This window comes from Hemicordylus capensis, chromosome 2 (genome assembly GCF_027244095.1).
Source record: "Hemicordylus capensis ecotype Gifberg chromosome 2, rHemCap1.1.pri, whole genome shotgun sequence".
In the NCBI taxonomy this organism is placed as follows: Eukaryota; Metazoa; Chordata; class Lepidosauria; order Squamata; family Cordylidae; genus Hemicordylus; species Hemicordylus capensis.
Genome location: NC_069658.1, coordinates 118,922,985 through 118,940,896, shown reverse-complemented (window position 1 = coordinate 118,940,896; position 17,912 = coordinate 118,922,985). Strand labels below are relative to the sequence as shown.

The 17,912-nt window shown below is 43.3% G+C and overlaps 1 long non-coding RNA gene across 2 annotated transcripts in view; it reads right to left on the bottom strand.

The window, feature by feature from the left end:
- LOC128341988 (uncharacterized) overlaps positions 1-15,786 on the bottom strand; it is a 65,706-nt gene extending 49,920 nt beyond the window's left edge. For both annotated transcript variants that reach the window (XR_008314706.1, XR_008314707.1), the window contains exon 1: positions 15,666-15,786. This is a non-coding gene — a long non-coding RNA (uncharacterized LOC128341988). The remainder of the gene's footprint in view (positions 1-15,665) is intronic.
- Between the last annotated feature and the right edge of the window lie 2,126 nt (positions 15,787-17,912).

The window sequence follows — 17,912 nt, the reverse complement described above, 5'->3', positions numbered from 1 at the left end:
ATGAGCTTCGGGTCTCCATTGGACTGCACTCACACGAGGAAGGCCATCCAACTATAGGGGGCCACGCTAATGTAAGGCTCCCAGTATCTTTGGTTTATAGAACTTACTTCATACCTTCCAAACGCCACTTGACCCTTCCAGACTCCAAGCAGGTCAGTCCGCTCCATGTGTCTGAGCAGTTTCAGGTGGTCAAAGCTGGGACAGACCAGGGATTGATCCCATGTCCACAGCCAGACAGGCCAGGCTGGGACCAACGATGCAGCGTATATAAATCGGATGCCATGGGGCATCCCAGGGCAGAGCACCTGCAGATTTCTGTGATCCCTGGCACTGTTTGGGGCAAAAAGAAAGGTGGCTATATGGGGCAAAACAACAACAACAACACCCTGGATGTGTGTTGCAGGGAGACCAGACTGTCAGAGGGAGCACTTGGACTCCTGCTTCGTGGCAGTCACCGGGACCAGGAAAGGTGTTCCTGGGGACCCTTGCATGGATCTAGCAATCTGGCTGGGTGGAATAGCCCTCTAGCCTACATACATGTTTCATGAGAGAGTAATGCTTGGGAGAAGAGAATGTACTGAGCTCCTCCCTGTTTCTCTTTGAAAGTTTCCACTCACGAGTTATGGCCAAGACTGCATGTTGAACCCAAGGGGAAGGGGCTGATCCCCCATTCCCCTACAAACTAGTAAAAAAAGAAAATAGAACAGAACCACTGAAGCAATCTAGGAGCTTTCCTTTAACCCAAACTTCAGCTTATGCCGATCATTTTGTATTCTCCTTTACATAAGGACAGTCCTGCTGGATAAGGCCCAAGGGCTATCTTGTCCAGCATCCTGTTTCACACAGTGGCACACCAGATGCCTCTGGGAAGCCCACAGGCAAGAGCTAAGGGCATGCCCTCTCTCCTAATGTTACTCCCCTGCAACTGGTATTTAGAGACATCTTGCCTCTTAGGCTGGAGGTGGCCTGTAGCCCTCAGACTAGTTGCCATTGTTCTCCATGAATTTATCTAAAACCCTCTTAAAGTCATCCAGGCTGTTGGCTGTCACCATATCTTGTGGCAGAGAATTCCATAGGTTAATTATGCATTCTGTGACAAAATACTTCCTTTTGTTGGTCCTAAATTTCTTGGCAATCAGTTTCATGGGATGTCCCCTGGTTCTAGTATTATGAGAGGGGGAGAAAAATTTCTATCAATTTTCTCCGTGCCATGCATGATTTTATAGACCTCTATCATTTCTCCCCTCAAGTCCCAGGTGTTGTAATCTTGACTCATAAGGAAGGTGCTCTAAGCCCCTGATCATCTTGGTTGCCCTCTTCTGCACCTTCTCCAACTCTACAATGTCCTTCTTTAGGTATAGTGACCAGAACTGTACACAGTACTCCAAGTTTGACCACACCATAGTTTTGTATACAGGCATTATTAGCACTTTTATTTTCAATCCCCTTCCTAAGCATGGAATTGGCCTTTTTCACAGCTGCTACACATTGGACCGGGTCTCACGATCAGTGAGACCCGGTTTAGTTTGGTGAGCGGGAAGAGCAGGCTAAGCCCGCTCTCCCCGCTCATGAGCGGGCAGGGAGCCCTGGGCAGCCGGATCGGCTGCCCACACGATGGCTGGCACCGTGACGGAGCCGGCGGGGGTTGGGGGAGCAGGGGCTGCGTGGCCCCCACAAGCCCCAGTATGCCCTACGTGAGCGTGCATGGCATACTGGGGAGACCCCTGAGCCAGGAGGCGGCTTTTCGCCTCCCAGCCGGGGGTCTACTTGTGAGTAGGTGTGGTGTGAAGCCGCACCGTGGCTACTCACGAGCCTAAAAAGCAGGTTTGCTGGAGCACTCGCTCCGCAAACCTGCTTTTTAGCAGGAGTTCTCGAGCAGGTTACCCGCTCAAGAACTACCGGGCTCGGCTGCGAGCCTGGTGGTTCTTACGACCAACCAAAATCGGGCTAGGCTCTCCTAGCCCGATTTTTGTTGGTCATGAGAATCGCCCCATTGTGTTGACACTTTCAATGAGCTATCTACCATGACCCTGATATCTCTCTCCTGGTCAGTTATGGATTAATGGGCTGGAAAAGGATGGGGGGAACTAGGGCTTGACCTAGCATGATGGAACTGTAAGAAATCCTTGTACTGGATTTAAGTTCCAGCTGTGCAACATACACACTGACCCACTGTGATAGGATAAAGCAATATGGAACTGAAGTGCTATGAAGAACGAGACATAGATAGGGAAAAACCATCATGATCTAAAATTATATTATACAAACCTGCTCAAGCAGTGAAGTCAACCTCAGAGCCTCTACTCAGGGTCCCTCTGCCATCTGAAGTGTGTTGTGTGGGCATGAGGAACAGGACCTCCTCTGTGGTGGTACCAAGATTGGTGGAGCCAGTGGACTTTCCAACTTAGGTCCATTGGCTTCATCTCTGCTCACTTTCCAGCAGGCTGGGGGGGAATTCACTTTCCTCCCTCCCTCTCTCTTTTTTGGTTGCTGCGTGTTCATACTAATGTGCTGATGCCGTTTTAAAATTTTGATTCCTGATGTTTTTAAATTGTTGTCTATCGTTGTGTTAAATGTTTAATATAGTATTGTGATATTGATTTATATTCTGTGAGCCCTTTTTTAGTATTTTCCCAAAGCAGAAAACAGTATAAAAATACTCTTAAATAAATAAATAGAATAAATATAAAAGTGGTCTGGCATAATTCATCTGTTTACTGTCTTGCTTTCATAGGAAAGACCCATACATAATGAAAATGCCCTCTGGAGCAAATTAGCAAGGGACTCTGAAAAGTGAGCAGGATAGATCGTGTTAAACATGGTCCACTGCTGATGACATCTGGATTAATATTATTAATTCCTCCAGATTGCATATGGTCTGCTATAATTTGGAATAATCATAGAATATTATCCTCTCTAATATGGACTAATGCATTGGTACAGCAACTGCACATTTTATTTTATTTTATTAAAAAAGGATTGCAATTTTACCTGTTTGTTATCCTTGTTTGGGGCTCAATATTGACCAAAATGTGGAAGCTAGGAGTGAAGAAATTTCCCTTCTCCTTCCAGGTACAAAGGGAATCCACCCCTCTCCAAAATGCACAGCTTGCAAATGGAAAGCGATTGGCAAAGGGCTCAAAAGAGCTCTCCTTTCTCCCTGACCCTGGCCTGTGCCAGAACCTCCCACTGAGTAATAATTGGTGTGCGGCAGTGTTTAATGATTGGTGTGTGGTGATTGTTGTGCACGTACCTAGTTGCATCTATGGGCTGTGCCCACAGCAAGATATACATATCCAAATTTATTTGTTGCAGTTTTGATATTACCCTTACATGGATTCCCTTTTTTCTTGAATACATATTATAACAGGTAGATGCACAGTAAATCTGTGATACTAGAATCTTCAGGCACAATAAGAATGGAGAGCCTTGTGTAAGATTCACACTTTAGACAGGAAGGCTGTTTGAAAGTGTGAACGGGGAAGTCCTTAAGGAGCTGTATGGTGGAGGTCAGGAGTTGAGGTCCATAAGTATCCTCTTCTCCAGGCCTAGAACCTTTCATGGGCCTTGACTGCACAGTGTCGTGGCTGACATATTTTGGACTTATTTTTTAGCACAGCTATAGTGTGACAAGAAATTCTCTGATGTCTATAGAAGAAATGAAGCTGCAGTCCTCCCCCCGCCCCCCACAAATACAATTATTTTACATCTTGGAACCACCACAACCCCTGGAAAATATCAACATCTTGACAATTTCTTCCACTTAACTGGTAAGAGTGCATCAGTTTCTTCTACTCAGCTAATCAGCAATTAAGTGTCTCCCAACCAGAGCACAAGATCTCTTAATTTCATTTTGCTGAACTAATTGCATACAATTATGTCAATCCCTAAATTCATACTACCCTGTGATGTATCTGAGCTTGCAGTTTCAGAATTATAAACTATAAAACAGCATGTAGCATTATTTACTGACTGTCATTTATCACAATCTGTATTTTACTGATACCTATTTAACTAATATTTTCATTCATTAATAAGTAAAACACACATTAGCATTAAAAATGGTAATATCAACAAGGCAATAGGTTTTTTACATTAGGTTTTTTTTTACTTCTGACATTATAGTTTATATCAATAAGTACTCGTGTGTTTAATACCTGTTTAGTCAGGCTTTTAGTTTATAGTTTTATGTTTTAGAGGTTTTATCTGTATTTTACAATGTTTTAATTGTGTTAAAACAATTTTTAAAATTCATTTTTTAAATTTTGATGTGTTATTAATGTGTTTTTATCTATTATGATTTTATCTTTTTATGAATTTTAAATGTGCTATGTTTTGTGTTTTTAATTCTGTACACCGCCTAGAGATTTTTATACTAGGTGGTATATACTGTATGTTCAATAAATAAATAATAAATAAAAGTTTTAATTGCGGTGTTTTTACATTGTGAACCATCTAAGGACTTGCATATGAGGCGGTATAAAATGTGTTAATTAAATAAATAAACAAACATATATATGAAGACAGATGATTCACTGAGATTACACTCCTAAATTCTAACCATCTCCAAGACAAGCCAGGAAGACTCAGAGGCTGTTTTCATGAGCAGCCAAGATCAGGTTAGGGCAGCTAAGGCTTCACTGCCTGTGAGAATTGCCAGGAGCTGCATTGCTCCCAGCGGTACTTCAGCGGCAAACCTGCCTAGAGAGCCCGCTAGTTAGAGAGCCGCGCCCAGGTTAAGGGTGCGAGAGCACGCTTAACCTGGGCTGACTGCTCATGTGTCATCACTGGCTGCTCCCAGCCGGCGCTGACACAGGAGTGGATTCCCAACCATCGCTGTATGGATCCCCACAGTGCACTGCACACTTGCATGATGCATTGTGGGATTTCTGGGGGCCAGGATGATACGTCCCGATCCCCATATCTCTGTGCTGCCTAGGGCAGCAGCAACTCATCTGGGTGCATAGTCCATGCGTCCAGCAACTCTTCTGGATCATCTGCAGGGAAGATAAGCTGCTGCAACCTTCTCTACTGGCCGCCCTCAAGCCCACTCACAGGCTTGTGAGAAAGGGCTCACAATCCAAGTTATTTATTTAGGCTTATCTACCAGTACAAAATAGGAAATGTGATCCTGAATGATTAATCCAGAAGAACAAATCCCCCAAATTCTGAGAAGGGAGTGCCAATCGTTTGGACAATGGATTTCCCCGTGACACTCTATGTATGCAAAAGCTGGACTGGATAGAATAAGTATTGACACTTTTGAAATTTGGTACTGAAGAAGACTTTTGAGGATACCATGGACAGCCAGGAAAACAAATAAATGGATCATAGAACAAATCAATCCAGAATTTTCACTTGAAGCACAAATGACCAGGCTCAAACTCTCATACTTCAGACACATTATGTGAAAACCTAGCTCCCTTGAGAAGTCTGTAATGCTGGGAAAAGTTGAAGAAAAGAGAAGAAGAGGACTACCAGCAGCAAAGTGGATGGACTCAATTACGACAGCAATGAATGCATCACTGAGAGACTTTAAAGGCCAAGTTGAAGACAGATCATCCTGGAGATAATCTATCTACGTGGTTGCTAAGAGTCAACACCGACCTGACGGCATTTAATCAATCATTCCAATCAATTGCAGCTAATCTTTTCTGGATCGGAGCTATGGCAAACACATCCCTGAGAGCCAGGATTGGCTGCAGTTCTGTATGCATGTTTACCAATACCTGAATGCCCTTCAGACATTACAGAAAAGATGCTGGTGGTCACTATGGAAATGCAGAGAGTGAGACCTATCCTTTGTTGTGGTAAGATATGTTGTTTCACATTGTACATTGACTTGAGCAGCGGTGGAGATTGCATATGCTATATACTAATCAACTAGCACTTTCCTGTTGCAGATATGAAATATGAGGGCTTGAAATACTTTCCTCTGGTCCAGCTATTTCTTTGTATTTTTTTCCCTGTTGATGGAGAATTATTCCTTACTGGCGCGACAATGGTGAATAGAAGTATGAATCAACCTTCCTGTCCAATAAAGCTTTATCTTTGAGGAGAAAGCTCTTTATCATTAGCTCTTAATCATGTTTTTCTCTTTCTTGTAGTCTTGATGCTATTAGAGTAATGGGTAGCAATTGTGTGTTATTTACTCTTTTGGGTTGCTGTGCTGCTAAGTACTGTGTTACATTATCACATAATTTGTCTCCATTAAAATAACAGGTGGCAACTGTACATCTTTTGCTATGGGTGGCCATTACTGAGGTAATTTCTCTTCATTTATTGTTTTCCCACCCTCTCCCTAACTCTTGGTGAAATCCAACATCTTATAAGCATTTGAGTAATGGACTTTTCAATCCCAGATTCACTGAATGACCTTGCTCACATGACATTCTTGCAGCACTTCATTGTGCCTTTCATTAAAATGAAGATAATAATACTGTACTTACTTGACTCTCATCTAGATCTTAAACACATTTACTTAGACCAAAATCTCTTCATTTAAATGAAGCTCCCTTCCAAGCGTGTTTAAGAGCATAACTGCACAGGATTTGGAGAACCCAAAAATAGCTTTTTCGTTCACTTCTGTTCCTAGTTAATAATGTATTTGCTATAAGTTTATTTAATTTTACACTACCCATAATATAAAGAATACTAGTTATTATTCTCTCACTGTTTATTAGAAGTGCCAGACTTCAGAGAACTGTAAACATGATGGCTGACATCCAGTCTAAAGCTGCACTAATGCAATGACACCCTTGTTACACCCTTGTAAGAATGTAATATCACGGAGCAGATGCTCAGACTTGCTCATTCTGTTGCACTCTTGGTCTGCTTATGCAAGAGTTACACTTTATAGCAAGGATAGTAGATAGTTTTGCATCATTTCCTGCAATATCTACGGACTGAGAAAGAGGTTCCACAATAGGAGGCATGTCACAATTTGCACAACAAGCACACTCTGAATGGGCATCTGGAAGAGGGGGAGAAGGGGGCACTTCTCTCCCCTCCAGATTGAGCCAGTCCAATTGAATTCAATGAGACTTACTCCCAGGTAAGAGGGTATGGGGTTGCAGCCTTACACACACACACACACACACACACACACACACACAGCCATTCTGCATGCACCCATAACACTCTGATGTAGGGGTGTGCCCAAAACAGATTTTGTGTTTCATTTCAAACTCAAAACAAAACACAAAATACTCGAAATGTTTAGTCAAAACAGCGGCCAAACTAGCTGTTTTGGTGAAACAACCTGAAAATGCTTCAAGTGTTTTAGTCATAGGGAACAATGGAGAGCTCGAAATACTCCATTGTTCTCCATGGACACCAAAGTGGGTTGGGTGGTATGGCATGATGGGTGCTACCTGCCACCCAGCCCACCAAAGAAATGGGCAAGTGGGCAATTTGAAAACAATTTAATGTTCCCCCCAAAAAATCTAGTAGGGTCCTACGGGTTTGGGGGGGAAGGTTAAAAAAATTAAAAATTGTCCACTTTCCCATTTATTTTGTGGGTTGAGTGGCAGGTAACACCCATCATGCCATACCACCCAACCCACTTTGGTGTCCTAGGAGCTAACCATGGGAAACAATGGGGTGTTTCAAGTTCCCCATTGTTCCCTATCGCCGGAACAAGCAGATTGCACAATTTTGCAACCTTGTCTTAAAAACACTGCAGAATCACACAGTAAAAGAAAATCTGCCCCTCTCGACAAGGAACACACACTTCAAACACAGTCCAAAAATGGCCAAAAAAGGAATCACTGACCCCGAATCCACAGCAAGCCACATTGCCTACGCTGCAGTAACATCATTAGCACAAGTTGCTCTCTCATACGTATACAATTATGACTCCTCACATTACTACTAGGCATTGCAACAGCTGCCCCAGTAGCATCCTTAGCAGCAAGCATAGCCATAAGTTCAACTAGAGCATCTTCAGCCACATTTTGACTGTGTACACCTTGCAATGAAGATTGCAGAGCAGATCAGAGCAGTGAGTGAATCACAAGTTAGTCTCAAGGCCAGACATGGAGCCTATAACAGCAATCACCAAAAAATATTACGGGGGGGGGGGAGAAAGGGAGCTGTCACTGACCATTTCTAGCCACAACAGTAGCTCACAAACAAAACAAAACAACCTCAAGGCGGACAGGCACCCAAGTCCTGCTTTTGTCAATCTGAGAGCAAGCAAAACAAGATAGTTATAGCAGCAATAGTAGAGCATATTATACTCAGGAATGAGAAAAGAAAACCACAAAGACAAACCTTCCTTCCATCCTGCCTGCCTGCCATAGAGACAGGAGGACAGAGTAGTCATGGCCTGGTGTAGACAATACTGAGCTAGATGAACCAGTAGTCTGACAAGAAGATACAAAAAGCTGACTCTTACCATGAGAAGAATTCTTCTTTCCTCTCTTTTCAAATGTGTATAAATCCCATGCCACAACACCCTGCCTGCCCGCCCATGGATAACACCATGGCCTCAGATTGGTGCTGGGCCCTGGAAAGCCATCCCTCCACCTGGTGATCCAGGCCACCAAAGCTCATCTACCATGTGGTTAGGGTCCAACACCTCATCATGCAGCACAGCCCACCTTTGCTTTGCTACATGGGAAGGGCTGGCCACACCATCAGCAGCAGATGTCCCATCTCTCTCTCCTGCCCCACCAGTGCACCATGAGGAACAGGGAAGCAGCATGCAGCCCACTGCCACAGATCCACAGTGAAGTGCATGCTGGTGTCCAGCAGCCCCAACATGGCCTCCCTGCATGCCTGGTACAGGGAGGGCACCACTCGCTTGCTGAAGCTGGTGCATGAGGGGATATTATAGTGGGGGCAATCAGTTGGAGCAGCCAGTGGAAGCTGGTGTACTCCACCATCTGGAATGGTTGGTCATCCAAAGCGATCATCTCAGCAATGGTCCGGGTGATGAGATGAGGTTCTGGGCAAACAGACCGCTTGTCACAGACTGCACCCACCACGCAAGCAACATCCCCTGCTTGGGAGTAGGAGCAGGTGCATTGTTACTGCTCAAAGACACACCAGGCCTATTGCTGCCAGCAAGAGTAGGGGGACCGTTGGGTGATGCCATCACAGGTGCTGCAGCATTCCTTCCCCCTGCTGATCTGTTTCCTGCAGTGGATGCAGGCAGCATGGTTTGGGTCACCAAGAAGGAGCAAAAAGTGATCCCACACCATGCTGCTATTGGTCCGGGACAATTTTGGTGGTGGTACTAGGGCTGCTGGTTCCTTCTGGGGCCACCACCAGATCCCTTGCTGCCTCTAATCAAGGGTACACTAGGCCTATTGCTGCCAGAAGGAGCAGGGGCCACCAGGTGATGGGTCACAGGTTGCTGCATTGTCTCTGACATCAAAAGACACTTGAGGTCCTTCTTCCTGCTGATCTAGCAGGAAGATTTAGTGGATGCTGATCATCCACTAGATGAGGATCATCTAATCATTTTGATTTCAAATAGGACAGCAGAATGTCATATATGGAGTTACCCCAATTTTTAAGAATTTAAAGACAACCAATCATTTCATGGGCAAGGGAGTTTTAAAAATGAGATTCTTGTGAACTGATTTGCAAAGCCTTATTTTGAAGCAAGTGTACAAAAATAGACTTTTGGTGGGGGAGCATGTTACAAGCAAAAGGCAAAATAAAATAAAATAGTAAGGTTTAAAAGGGGAAACATGTTAAGAGAACCATTTTCTCATATTTTGCTATTTAAGCCATTTTGAGAACTCTGTTGCTAAAAAAGAAGCATATAAATATTTTTAATAAGGGCGGGGCAGGGGGAGAAAGAAACCCACACACAGAGACCAGATTAGAGTTATAAGCAGTGTATCTTCAGGAACAAACACAAAAACTGATCCATGTTTTTGGAGCGGAATAAAAATATGTTAAATAAAATAAATAAATTTTATCAGAGCACCCCCCACCCCACATTGTTTTCAAAGCTTTTAATACTTTTTCACTAATTTCCTCACAAGAAGGTATACTGTGGGGATGGGGAGGGTTCTACTTACAAGTTTGCACTAGGACAGTTTTGGTATACTTTGAAAAAAAAATTAAACTTAATACTCACCCTCTCACACATGCACAATGGGACTTCTCTCATATGTACAACACACACACAAAGTTCAGGGGCGGGAGAGTAACACGGCAGCTTGACCAAGGGGAACAAATCATGCACAAACCAAACAAACAGCAAAGGGTTGGTTTTTACAAAATGTTTTACTTTCCTCCTTGGAGGGAGTCCAACAGCCAACTTTCTCAGCTCTGCAGTTACATACATATTCCAAGTGGGGGATGAGGACAAGTCTCCAGGAGAACCAATAGGGCTGGGGTAAAAGTTAACCCTTTTTTAACTCACTGGTACTGCTGATGTCCAAGAGACTCAACATCAATTCACAGGGGGTGCAACTGAACCCTTGCACCCCACCCCCTGGATCCACCCCTGGGCCACACCAAAAATAGTAAAGAGAGAAGCCTAACAATCTGGGGCTGAATGAATACTTTATTTATCAGAATGGTGGGGTGTGTGTGTTCAAGTTTCAATGTGTGTATTTTCAATGGCAGTTCTGTATTTTCAATGCGGGGATTGTAAATGGAGGAGCAATGTTTCCTTTGAGAACTAGAACTCTGAGAGAACATTTCTTCAAAACAGGAGAGTATATAGAACAAATGCTCTTGAAGAAGCCACAGTTTTATTTGTTTCAATACATTCTCACATTGCTCCAGCCTAAAGTTCCTATTTCTCTTTCCCACTATTTGGGGGTTGACATGGCATCAGAATGGCATGGGCAAGTCTCCTTGGGCACACCATGGTACCCCAGCAAAACTTCAGGAAGGTGCTGTTTGATAATATGTGAGCCTATTTGGACCAAAGTATTTCCAATTCAGAATCAAAATACTTCAACAAAGTACAAGCAATGGAAAGAGCTAGTCAAAAATAATGGTTATGTGCTACTACTGTCAAGAGGAACTAATTTGTTTCTCCCTCCTCCTTCCAACAACCCCACAGTGATAATGATGGTCTTAAAATAAGAAACCCTAAGATACAAATCAGCTTGTTATCTGAACACTATATTATTGACTAGGTCCAAAGACAAGATGGTTAATTTAGCTTATGCATCCATTGTTAACACTCCGTCTGCTGCTGAAAATGCATCTGCTCCCAAGGTGAATGTTTGACTGACTAGATCTTAAATACCTTCACATGTCTTTGTTTGTGTCCTTATTTAGTAGAATTTTTCACCGTTTAGCATTAAACTCATGAAGCAAAGTAGAGAAGTACAATTACAGTTATCTGAAATGGTCTTCCATGCCATTTGGATAATCAGATGTCCAAAAGAATGGCACTGCTATTTACATAATTATAGTAACATATTGTTATATGGAAAATATATCAAAAGTGGCATATTCAGGTCCAAACTACTTAGAGACAATGAATGCCACTGACTTGTATTTCTATCCCACATTTCCCCAGAATGAGTAGCTGAGGGCGGGGGGGATGATTGCATGATATCATACCACTAGCTCTTTACATAAATTTATTTGTTTGACCATAACAATACTAAACTATCAATAAAAAATAAAATCCTAATCAATAAGACTTGCATAGGTACATCATATATTGATTTGTTCAGCTATAGGTCAGTACAACAACCACAATTTGATATACTGAATGTCAGCTTATATAGTCATTGATCGTGAAGAGAATCCAGCACTACTTCAAAGCTCCGTTTCGCAGATAAGCCACAATGGCAGCCTTAGATCTCTAGTAGGATGTATCCAAGAGAAGCAGCACAATTAAATCTTTTTTAAAAAGATTAAAACAAGTCATCTAATAGCTAGCATGACTTGTCCCCTTAGCTAAGCAGGGTCTGTCCTGGTTGCATATGAACGGGAGACTAGAAGTGTGAGCACTGTAAGATATTCCCCTTAGAGGATGGAACCGCTCTGGAAAGAGCAGAAGGTTCCAAGGTCCCTCCCTGGCATCTCCAAGATAGGGCTGAGAGAGATTCCTGCCTGCAACCTTGAAGAAGCCGCTGCCAGTCTGTGTAGACAATACTGAGCTAGATGGACCAGTGGTCTGACTCAGTATATGGCAGCTTCCTATGTTCTTATGCCATCATCTTCAGGCCTATGAATAGCAAATGGTTAATTTGTCTACATTCCTCTTCATTGAATATGCCCTCCCCCCGCAAAAAAAGACTGAAGTAAAAAGAGTGTGCTTTGCTTTCACAGTCAGGATGGTTGGTGGGTATTTGACCTTTGCCTTGTGTGACTTGTTGATGGGGAAAAATCAAGGAAGCATAAGGGGTGTATTTATGTCACCTATTTATGTAAACAGGTTGGAGTAAAATGTTATGGTGAATAAGGTATGAAATACAAATGCATTGGAGGCAGATTTGATAAGCCCTCTAACGGATTCAAATGTTATAAAGTTAACTGGTAGTACTACACCAGAATTGGGCGAGTATTTCTTTGGTTTTATGCCCCCGTAATTCTATTCATTCCAAAAGGATTGGTTATGATTTCCACTGACTGCAGCAAGAAGAAAACAAGAGTTACTTTCTGGAAACAGGAAGTAAATATATACTGATTAGAACAATATAATCAGCAGGAATAAAAAGCAAGCCGTTTGACTCGTGTCTTATTGTTTGCTTCTTAATTTCAACAGAAAAAGCAACATATGTTTTCCTGCATAGGAGGAGACATAAACAAGTTGTTCTAGTAAGAACTAATCAGCCTACTTTCCTTTCACTGTCTCTACAACTGGACTAAATTTGGTTCAGATAGAGGTCCACAAGTTAGATCTCTTGTGCCTCAAAAATTTAGGCATCCACCATCCTGGACTGGGGAGGCATTCGTCGTCATCATCGTATTCATGTTTGTGTGTCTCTCTGTGTGTGTGTCCATCCCTGTGTGTGTCTCCACCATCAACTTCGCAATGCCTGGATCAATATGAATGAACCAAATCGGGTACAGTTGTAGGGACACTTCAGTGGTGTAGTTTGTGATGATGTAATCTGTTAAAAACCGCCCATTTCTTTTGTTGGTTGGGTGGTAGGTAGCACCCATCATGCCCTACTCCCAACCCAATTTGGCATCTTGTGCTGGAGCAAGAGAAAGGTGGAGTTCCACCAGGTTGGAACATCCTAAGGGATCAGTTGTCTAGGTAGACTAAGCTCAAGCTACTTCTCCTTGAGCATCCGTCCACACTTTCTACTCCAGTGTAAGTAAGCTGCTATCTTGTGGCACTTCTCCAGAAGAGCAGCTATGTCAGCAGCAGACTGGTGCCCAGCGCCTACAGCAGGGATGTCTCACTTGGCTGCATCACATGGGGGAAAAATTGGTGTCTTGAGTCCCTCATTGTTCCCTGTGGCTGAATCACTTGAATCGATGAAGTTGATTCGTCAAAACAGCCGGCTTTGGCTGCTGTTTTGATGAACCATTGAGGATTTTGCTATTCATTTCAAGCTCAAAACAAATAACCAAATCCGTTTCGTGCACACCCCTAATGTGTTTAGCCAGCAGAGACTGAAAGGGAACATGATAGCACTCTTCAAATACCAGAAAGGCTATCCATAGAAAAGGGCACAGACTTGTTTGCCAATCTCCAAACTAATGCTGCACTAGTGCAAACATGTTTGTGCTTCAACAACAAGGTGAAGTGTCTCCTGTTGTAAAATATCTTTGTCACTTGTTTTGCAGGAAACCTTTACAGAAGAGTTCAACTTCAAACATCCCCATGACTTCATGCATCTATGCTACTGTCTTGCACTAATGCAACTTCATTGTGCACGTGCAGAATTAGTCTGGTTGTCAGCCATTCTCTGCTGTCCAAGAGGAAAGGACTCAATCTAATGAGCTTAAATTACAGGAGGGATATTTCAGCTGGACATGAGCAGAACCTTCTTAACAGGAAGAGTGGCTCAACAAGGGAACCAATTACCTAGGGCTGTGGTTCCCAACCAGCGTTCCTGCAGATGTGGATGAACAATAAATATAGCTGGGGGTGATGGGAGGTAGTTTAGCAACATCTGAAGGAACTCTGGTTGGGTGTTGGCTGTCCCAGACTGGAGGTCTTCTCCTAGAGGTTAAGGATGAACTAGTTAAGATGATCTAGGTCAGATTTTCCTGCACTGAGTGGGGGGTTGGTCCTCTCTCTCCAACTCTGTGATCCTGTGCAATAATTTTACTGCTTGGAATTAATTTTTAGGAAAAGGAATTGAAAGTTCTGGATAGAAAGTACACCTGCATACTCACTAATGGCCTAATAGCAAGGCTTGCTGCACTACGATGGGGTTTATCCATCATAGTGCCAGGGTACCATTGCAAAATAGGATTAGAAGTGGCCCAGCAGTGACCTCACATGAGTGGTAGCAGCAGATGCAAATGTAACCCCTCTTACTCAAGAAATGGGGATTTGGGGTTCAAGTCTTTATATTTTCTAAGACAGTGAGCCAGGTCTCACAATCAGTGAGACTCGGTTTCAAGTGCTCAGCGGGGAGAGCGGGCTAAGCTCGCTCTCCCCACACACGAGCAGGGCGGGAGCCCTGGGTGGCCTGATTGGCTGCCTACACGATTGCCGGCTCCGTGACAGAGCCATTGGGGGCTGGGGGGAGTGGGGGCCAATTGGCCCCTGGAAGCTCCAGCATGCCCTGTGCGAGTGCACAGGGCATGCTGGCGAGACCCTGGAGCTGGGAGGCGGCTTTTCACCTCTCCTCCGGGAGGTTTCCTCATGAGTAGCCGTGGCGCAGAGCCACACCACGGCTACTCACAATTTAAAAAACCAGGTTTGTGGAGCGCTCACTCCGCAAACCCGGTTTTAGGGGTGGGTGGGCTACTTGAGCCCAGTGGTTCTCACAATTGCAGAAAATCGGGCTAGTGGAGGCTAGCCTGATTTTCTGCAATCGTGTGAATAGCCTTATTGAATTTCTACCAGAGGCTGCAAGAAAGAAAAATTCTAATGCCAAACTCAAGGATTTATAAGCATTTAAGCACACATAAAGGTAAGCTTAAGATACCTGTTTACAAAATGGTACAAATCACAAAACATACATACAATGTTATCATAGGGCTATTCTATGATAGCTGCCCTTCCACAAAGTAGCCTGTGGCGTGATAAATAAAACCAAATCAAACACGAACTCCTAGTCTCTTTCTTTTAAGAAAACTGTCCCACTAGCACTTTTGCACAGTTCATACCACTCCTATGAGAGGTCTTGTGGGTGCTCAGCTGAAATGTAGAAGACAGATGTGCAAGGAGCTGGTTGGGCTTGTCCAGAGTCTCAAACTAGTGCACAACCTGATTGAAGGGGAACTACAATAAAGAAGCAAGTTCATAAAACAGAGGGTTTCCAAATCTTTTCTCCCCCTCAGTTCAGGAGCTTTCTGCTTCTGCTGAGCTTGAAACCTCCAGAAGATCCCAAAGACGTTCTCATTAAACTTTTACATTGCTGCACAAATGCAAATAACTATTACAATACGCATTTGACATAATTATTAATTTCTTTTAGCAATATTGTGCTACAGCAACATCTACTTTCCAACCAACTTGCTTACTTTCAGAGTCTGACTAATATTATCCTACATAAAACCATTTCCCCTTCTCTTTCTGAAAGGAAAGGCCCTCTCCCTTTTACCTGCAATAAAGAAGCAAGTTCATAAAACAGAGGGTTTCCAAATCTTTTCTCCCCCTCAGTTCAGGAGCTTTCTGCTTCTGCTGGGCTTGAAACCTCCAGAAGATTCCAAGGACCTTCTAAGCATGCTCCACTACCAATTAAGAAAGGGGAGGGGAGATCACTACACCCTTTAGTTGCCAATTCAGGGAGCCTATATAGTTAATCCACTCCATAAGCTACCAATAATACTAGTAGTAATGGTAGAGGTTACACAGAAGCACAAGTGTTTAGGGCTAGATATGGAACAATTCAACTGGGTATTCAACTGGTACTGGATAGGGTTGCACTCCCCTTGAAAGATCAGATGTGCAGCTTGGGGATAATACTGGACTGGGCTCTGTTTCTGGATGCTCAAGTGGAGGCAGTGGCCAGGGGTGCCTTTGCACAGCTTCGGCTAGTGCGCCAGCTGCGTCTCTTTCTCAGGAAGGCAGATCTGACCACAGTTATCCACACCCTAGTCATGTCATGGCTGGATTACTGTAACACGCTCTACATGAGGCTGCCCTTGAAGAGTACTCAAGAACTGTAGCTAGTGCAAAATGTGGCAGCTAGGATTTTATTCGGAGCTGCCCACTGGGACCATTTTTCACCCATTTTGAAAGAGCTATATTGGCTGCCAATTTGTTTCAAGATCCAATTCAAGGTGCTGTTTTTGACCTTTAATGCCCTTAACAATTTGGATATCTGAGGGACCTGAATATCTGAGGGACCCCCTACTCCCAAGGGTTTCTGCCCACTTGATAAGGCTCTGCTGCACGTGCTGATGATGAGGGAGGCTTGGCTTCTTGTACAGAGGACAGGGCCTTCTCAGCTATTGCCCCCAGGCTCCCCTGGTGGACATCAGATCCTGAGTCTCCATCAGAGTTTTTAGAAAGCAAGTGAAATCTTGGCTTTTTACTCAGGCTTTTATATGAGTGATCGGGAGGCTGAGGCGCCTCTTCCTCCTGATCCTGGAAATGCCACCATCATGGAAGCGGTATTCACCTCTTCAAACAAACCCTGCTGGAACTGTGAGCAGCATGCTGCCAGCAGTGAGTGATGGGGACAGGGTAAGACTTCTGCACCCACTTTGGACGGAAGTCCAAAGAGCATTCCCACCTTCTTGGTAATGTCTAGTACATTAGTGATGACAACATGCTTTGCTAATGTCTGCCACTTGCAAACAACAGCATGAGGTAGGCATTGAGAATGCCCCTGTGAAACCCCTTCCAACTCTATGATTCTACCAAATGTCACATCATGATTGATACCTGTTACTGTTTTGATCTATATTTTGGTCTAATTGGTTTTTTTGGCAGGGTGTCTGCTGAACCAAACATGACAGCCTTGCAAGAACTGAAACTCACCACATACACATGTTACATACTAGATAGAACTTCAAAAGAACAATGCTCTTTGAGAGGGATCACGAGGTGAGTTTCCCCCCTTTTTCCCTTTCCTGTTTAAGCTGGGAGATATGCAAAATACATCACTTTTCATCAGTTGATATCAGCCAGATGGGCCTTTTAGGGCCATTGTGTATTTTCATTCTCCAGATCTCCAATCTGCAGGGGAATTGTTTAATGTCTCACATTCACTGTTTAAGAAGAACTGATTACGTAAGCCTTTGATACAACAGGAACAAGCTGACTATAAATTAGTACCTGCCTAGAAAGGACGTATCCATGACTGGCTGGAATAGAAAATTTCACATGCTCTAATTGGACATTGGCAGGACACTAGAGCTGGCTACAAAGTCAACACAATGGTTTGAGCCTCCGGTTATTAGTAATTTTAGATTAGGGTAGGAACTTGAAGCCTGTTAGAATGACTTTACAATGTAACAAGTAAGGAGGTCTCATAGATGCTGGAAATAGCAAGCGGGGGAAACTTGTGTGGTTTTTTGCCATGAACTCTGAGCAAACTATAATGCATGGTAAATTGAACTTCTAATATTTTATACCGTAATTTAAGTAAGCTGTGCAATTTATTTTTATTTGTAATACCAGTCTGGAAAATAGTAATATTGGACGTGAAATGTTTTCTCTTATATTGACTAGTGCCTTTGACTATTTGTTCCTGTCTGATTCCTTATAATAAATAAGTACTTCTTGTTATGACTGCCTCTGCTTTGGATAATTTATGTAATATACCTTTCTATGGTACCTACAGTTTCAGCCCCAGCTGTTAGAAGAGATGTAAATTCATGACTGAAAACTGGAAGAGGCT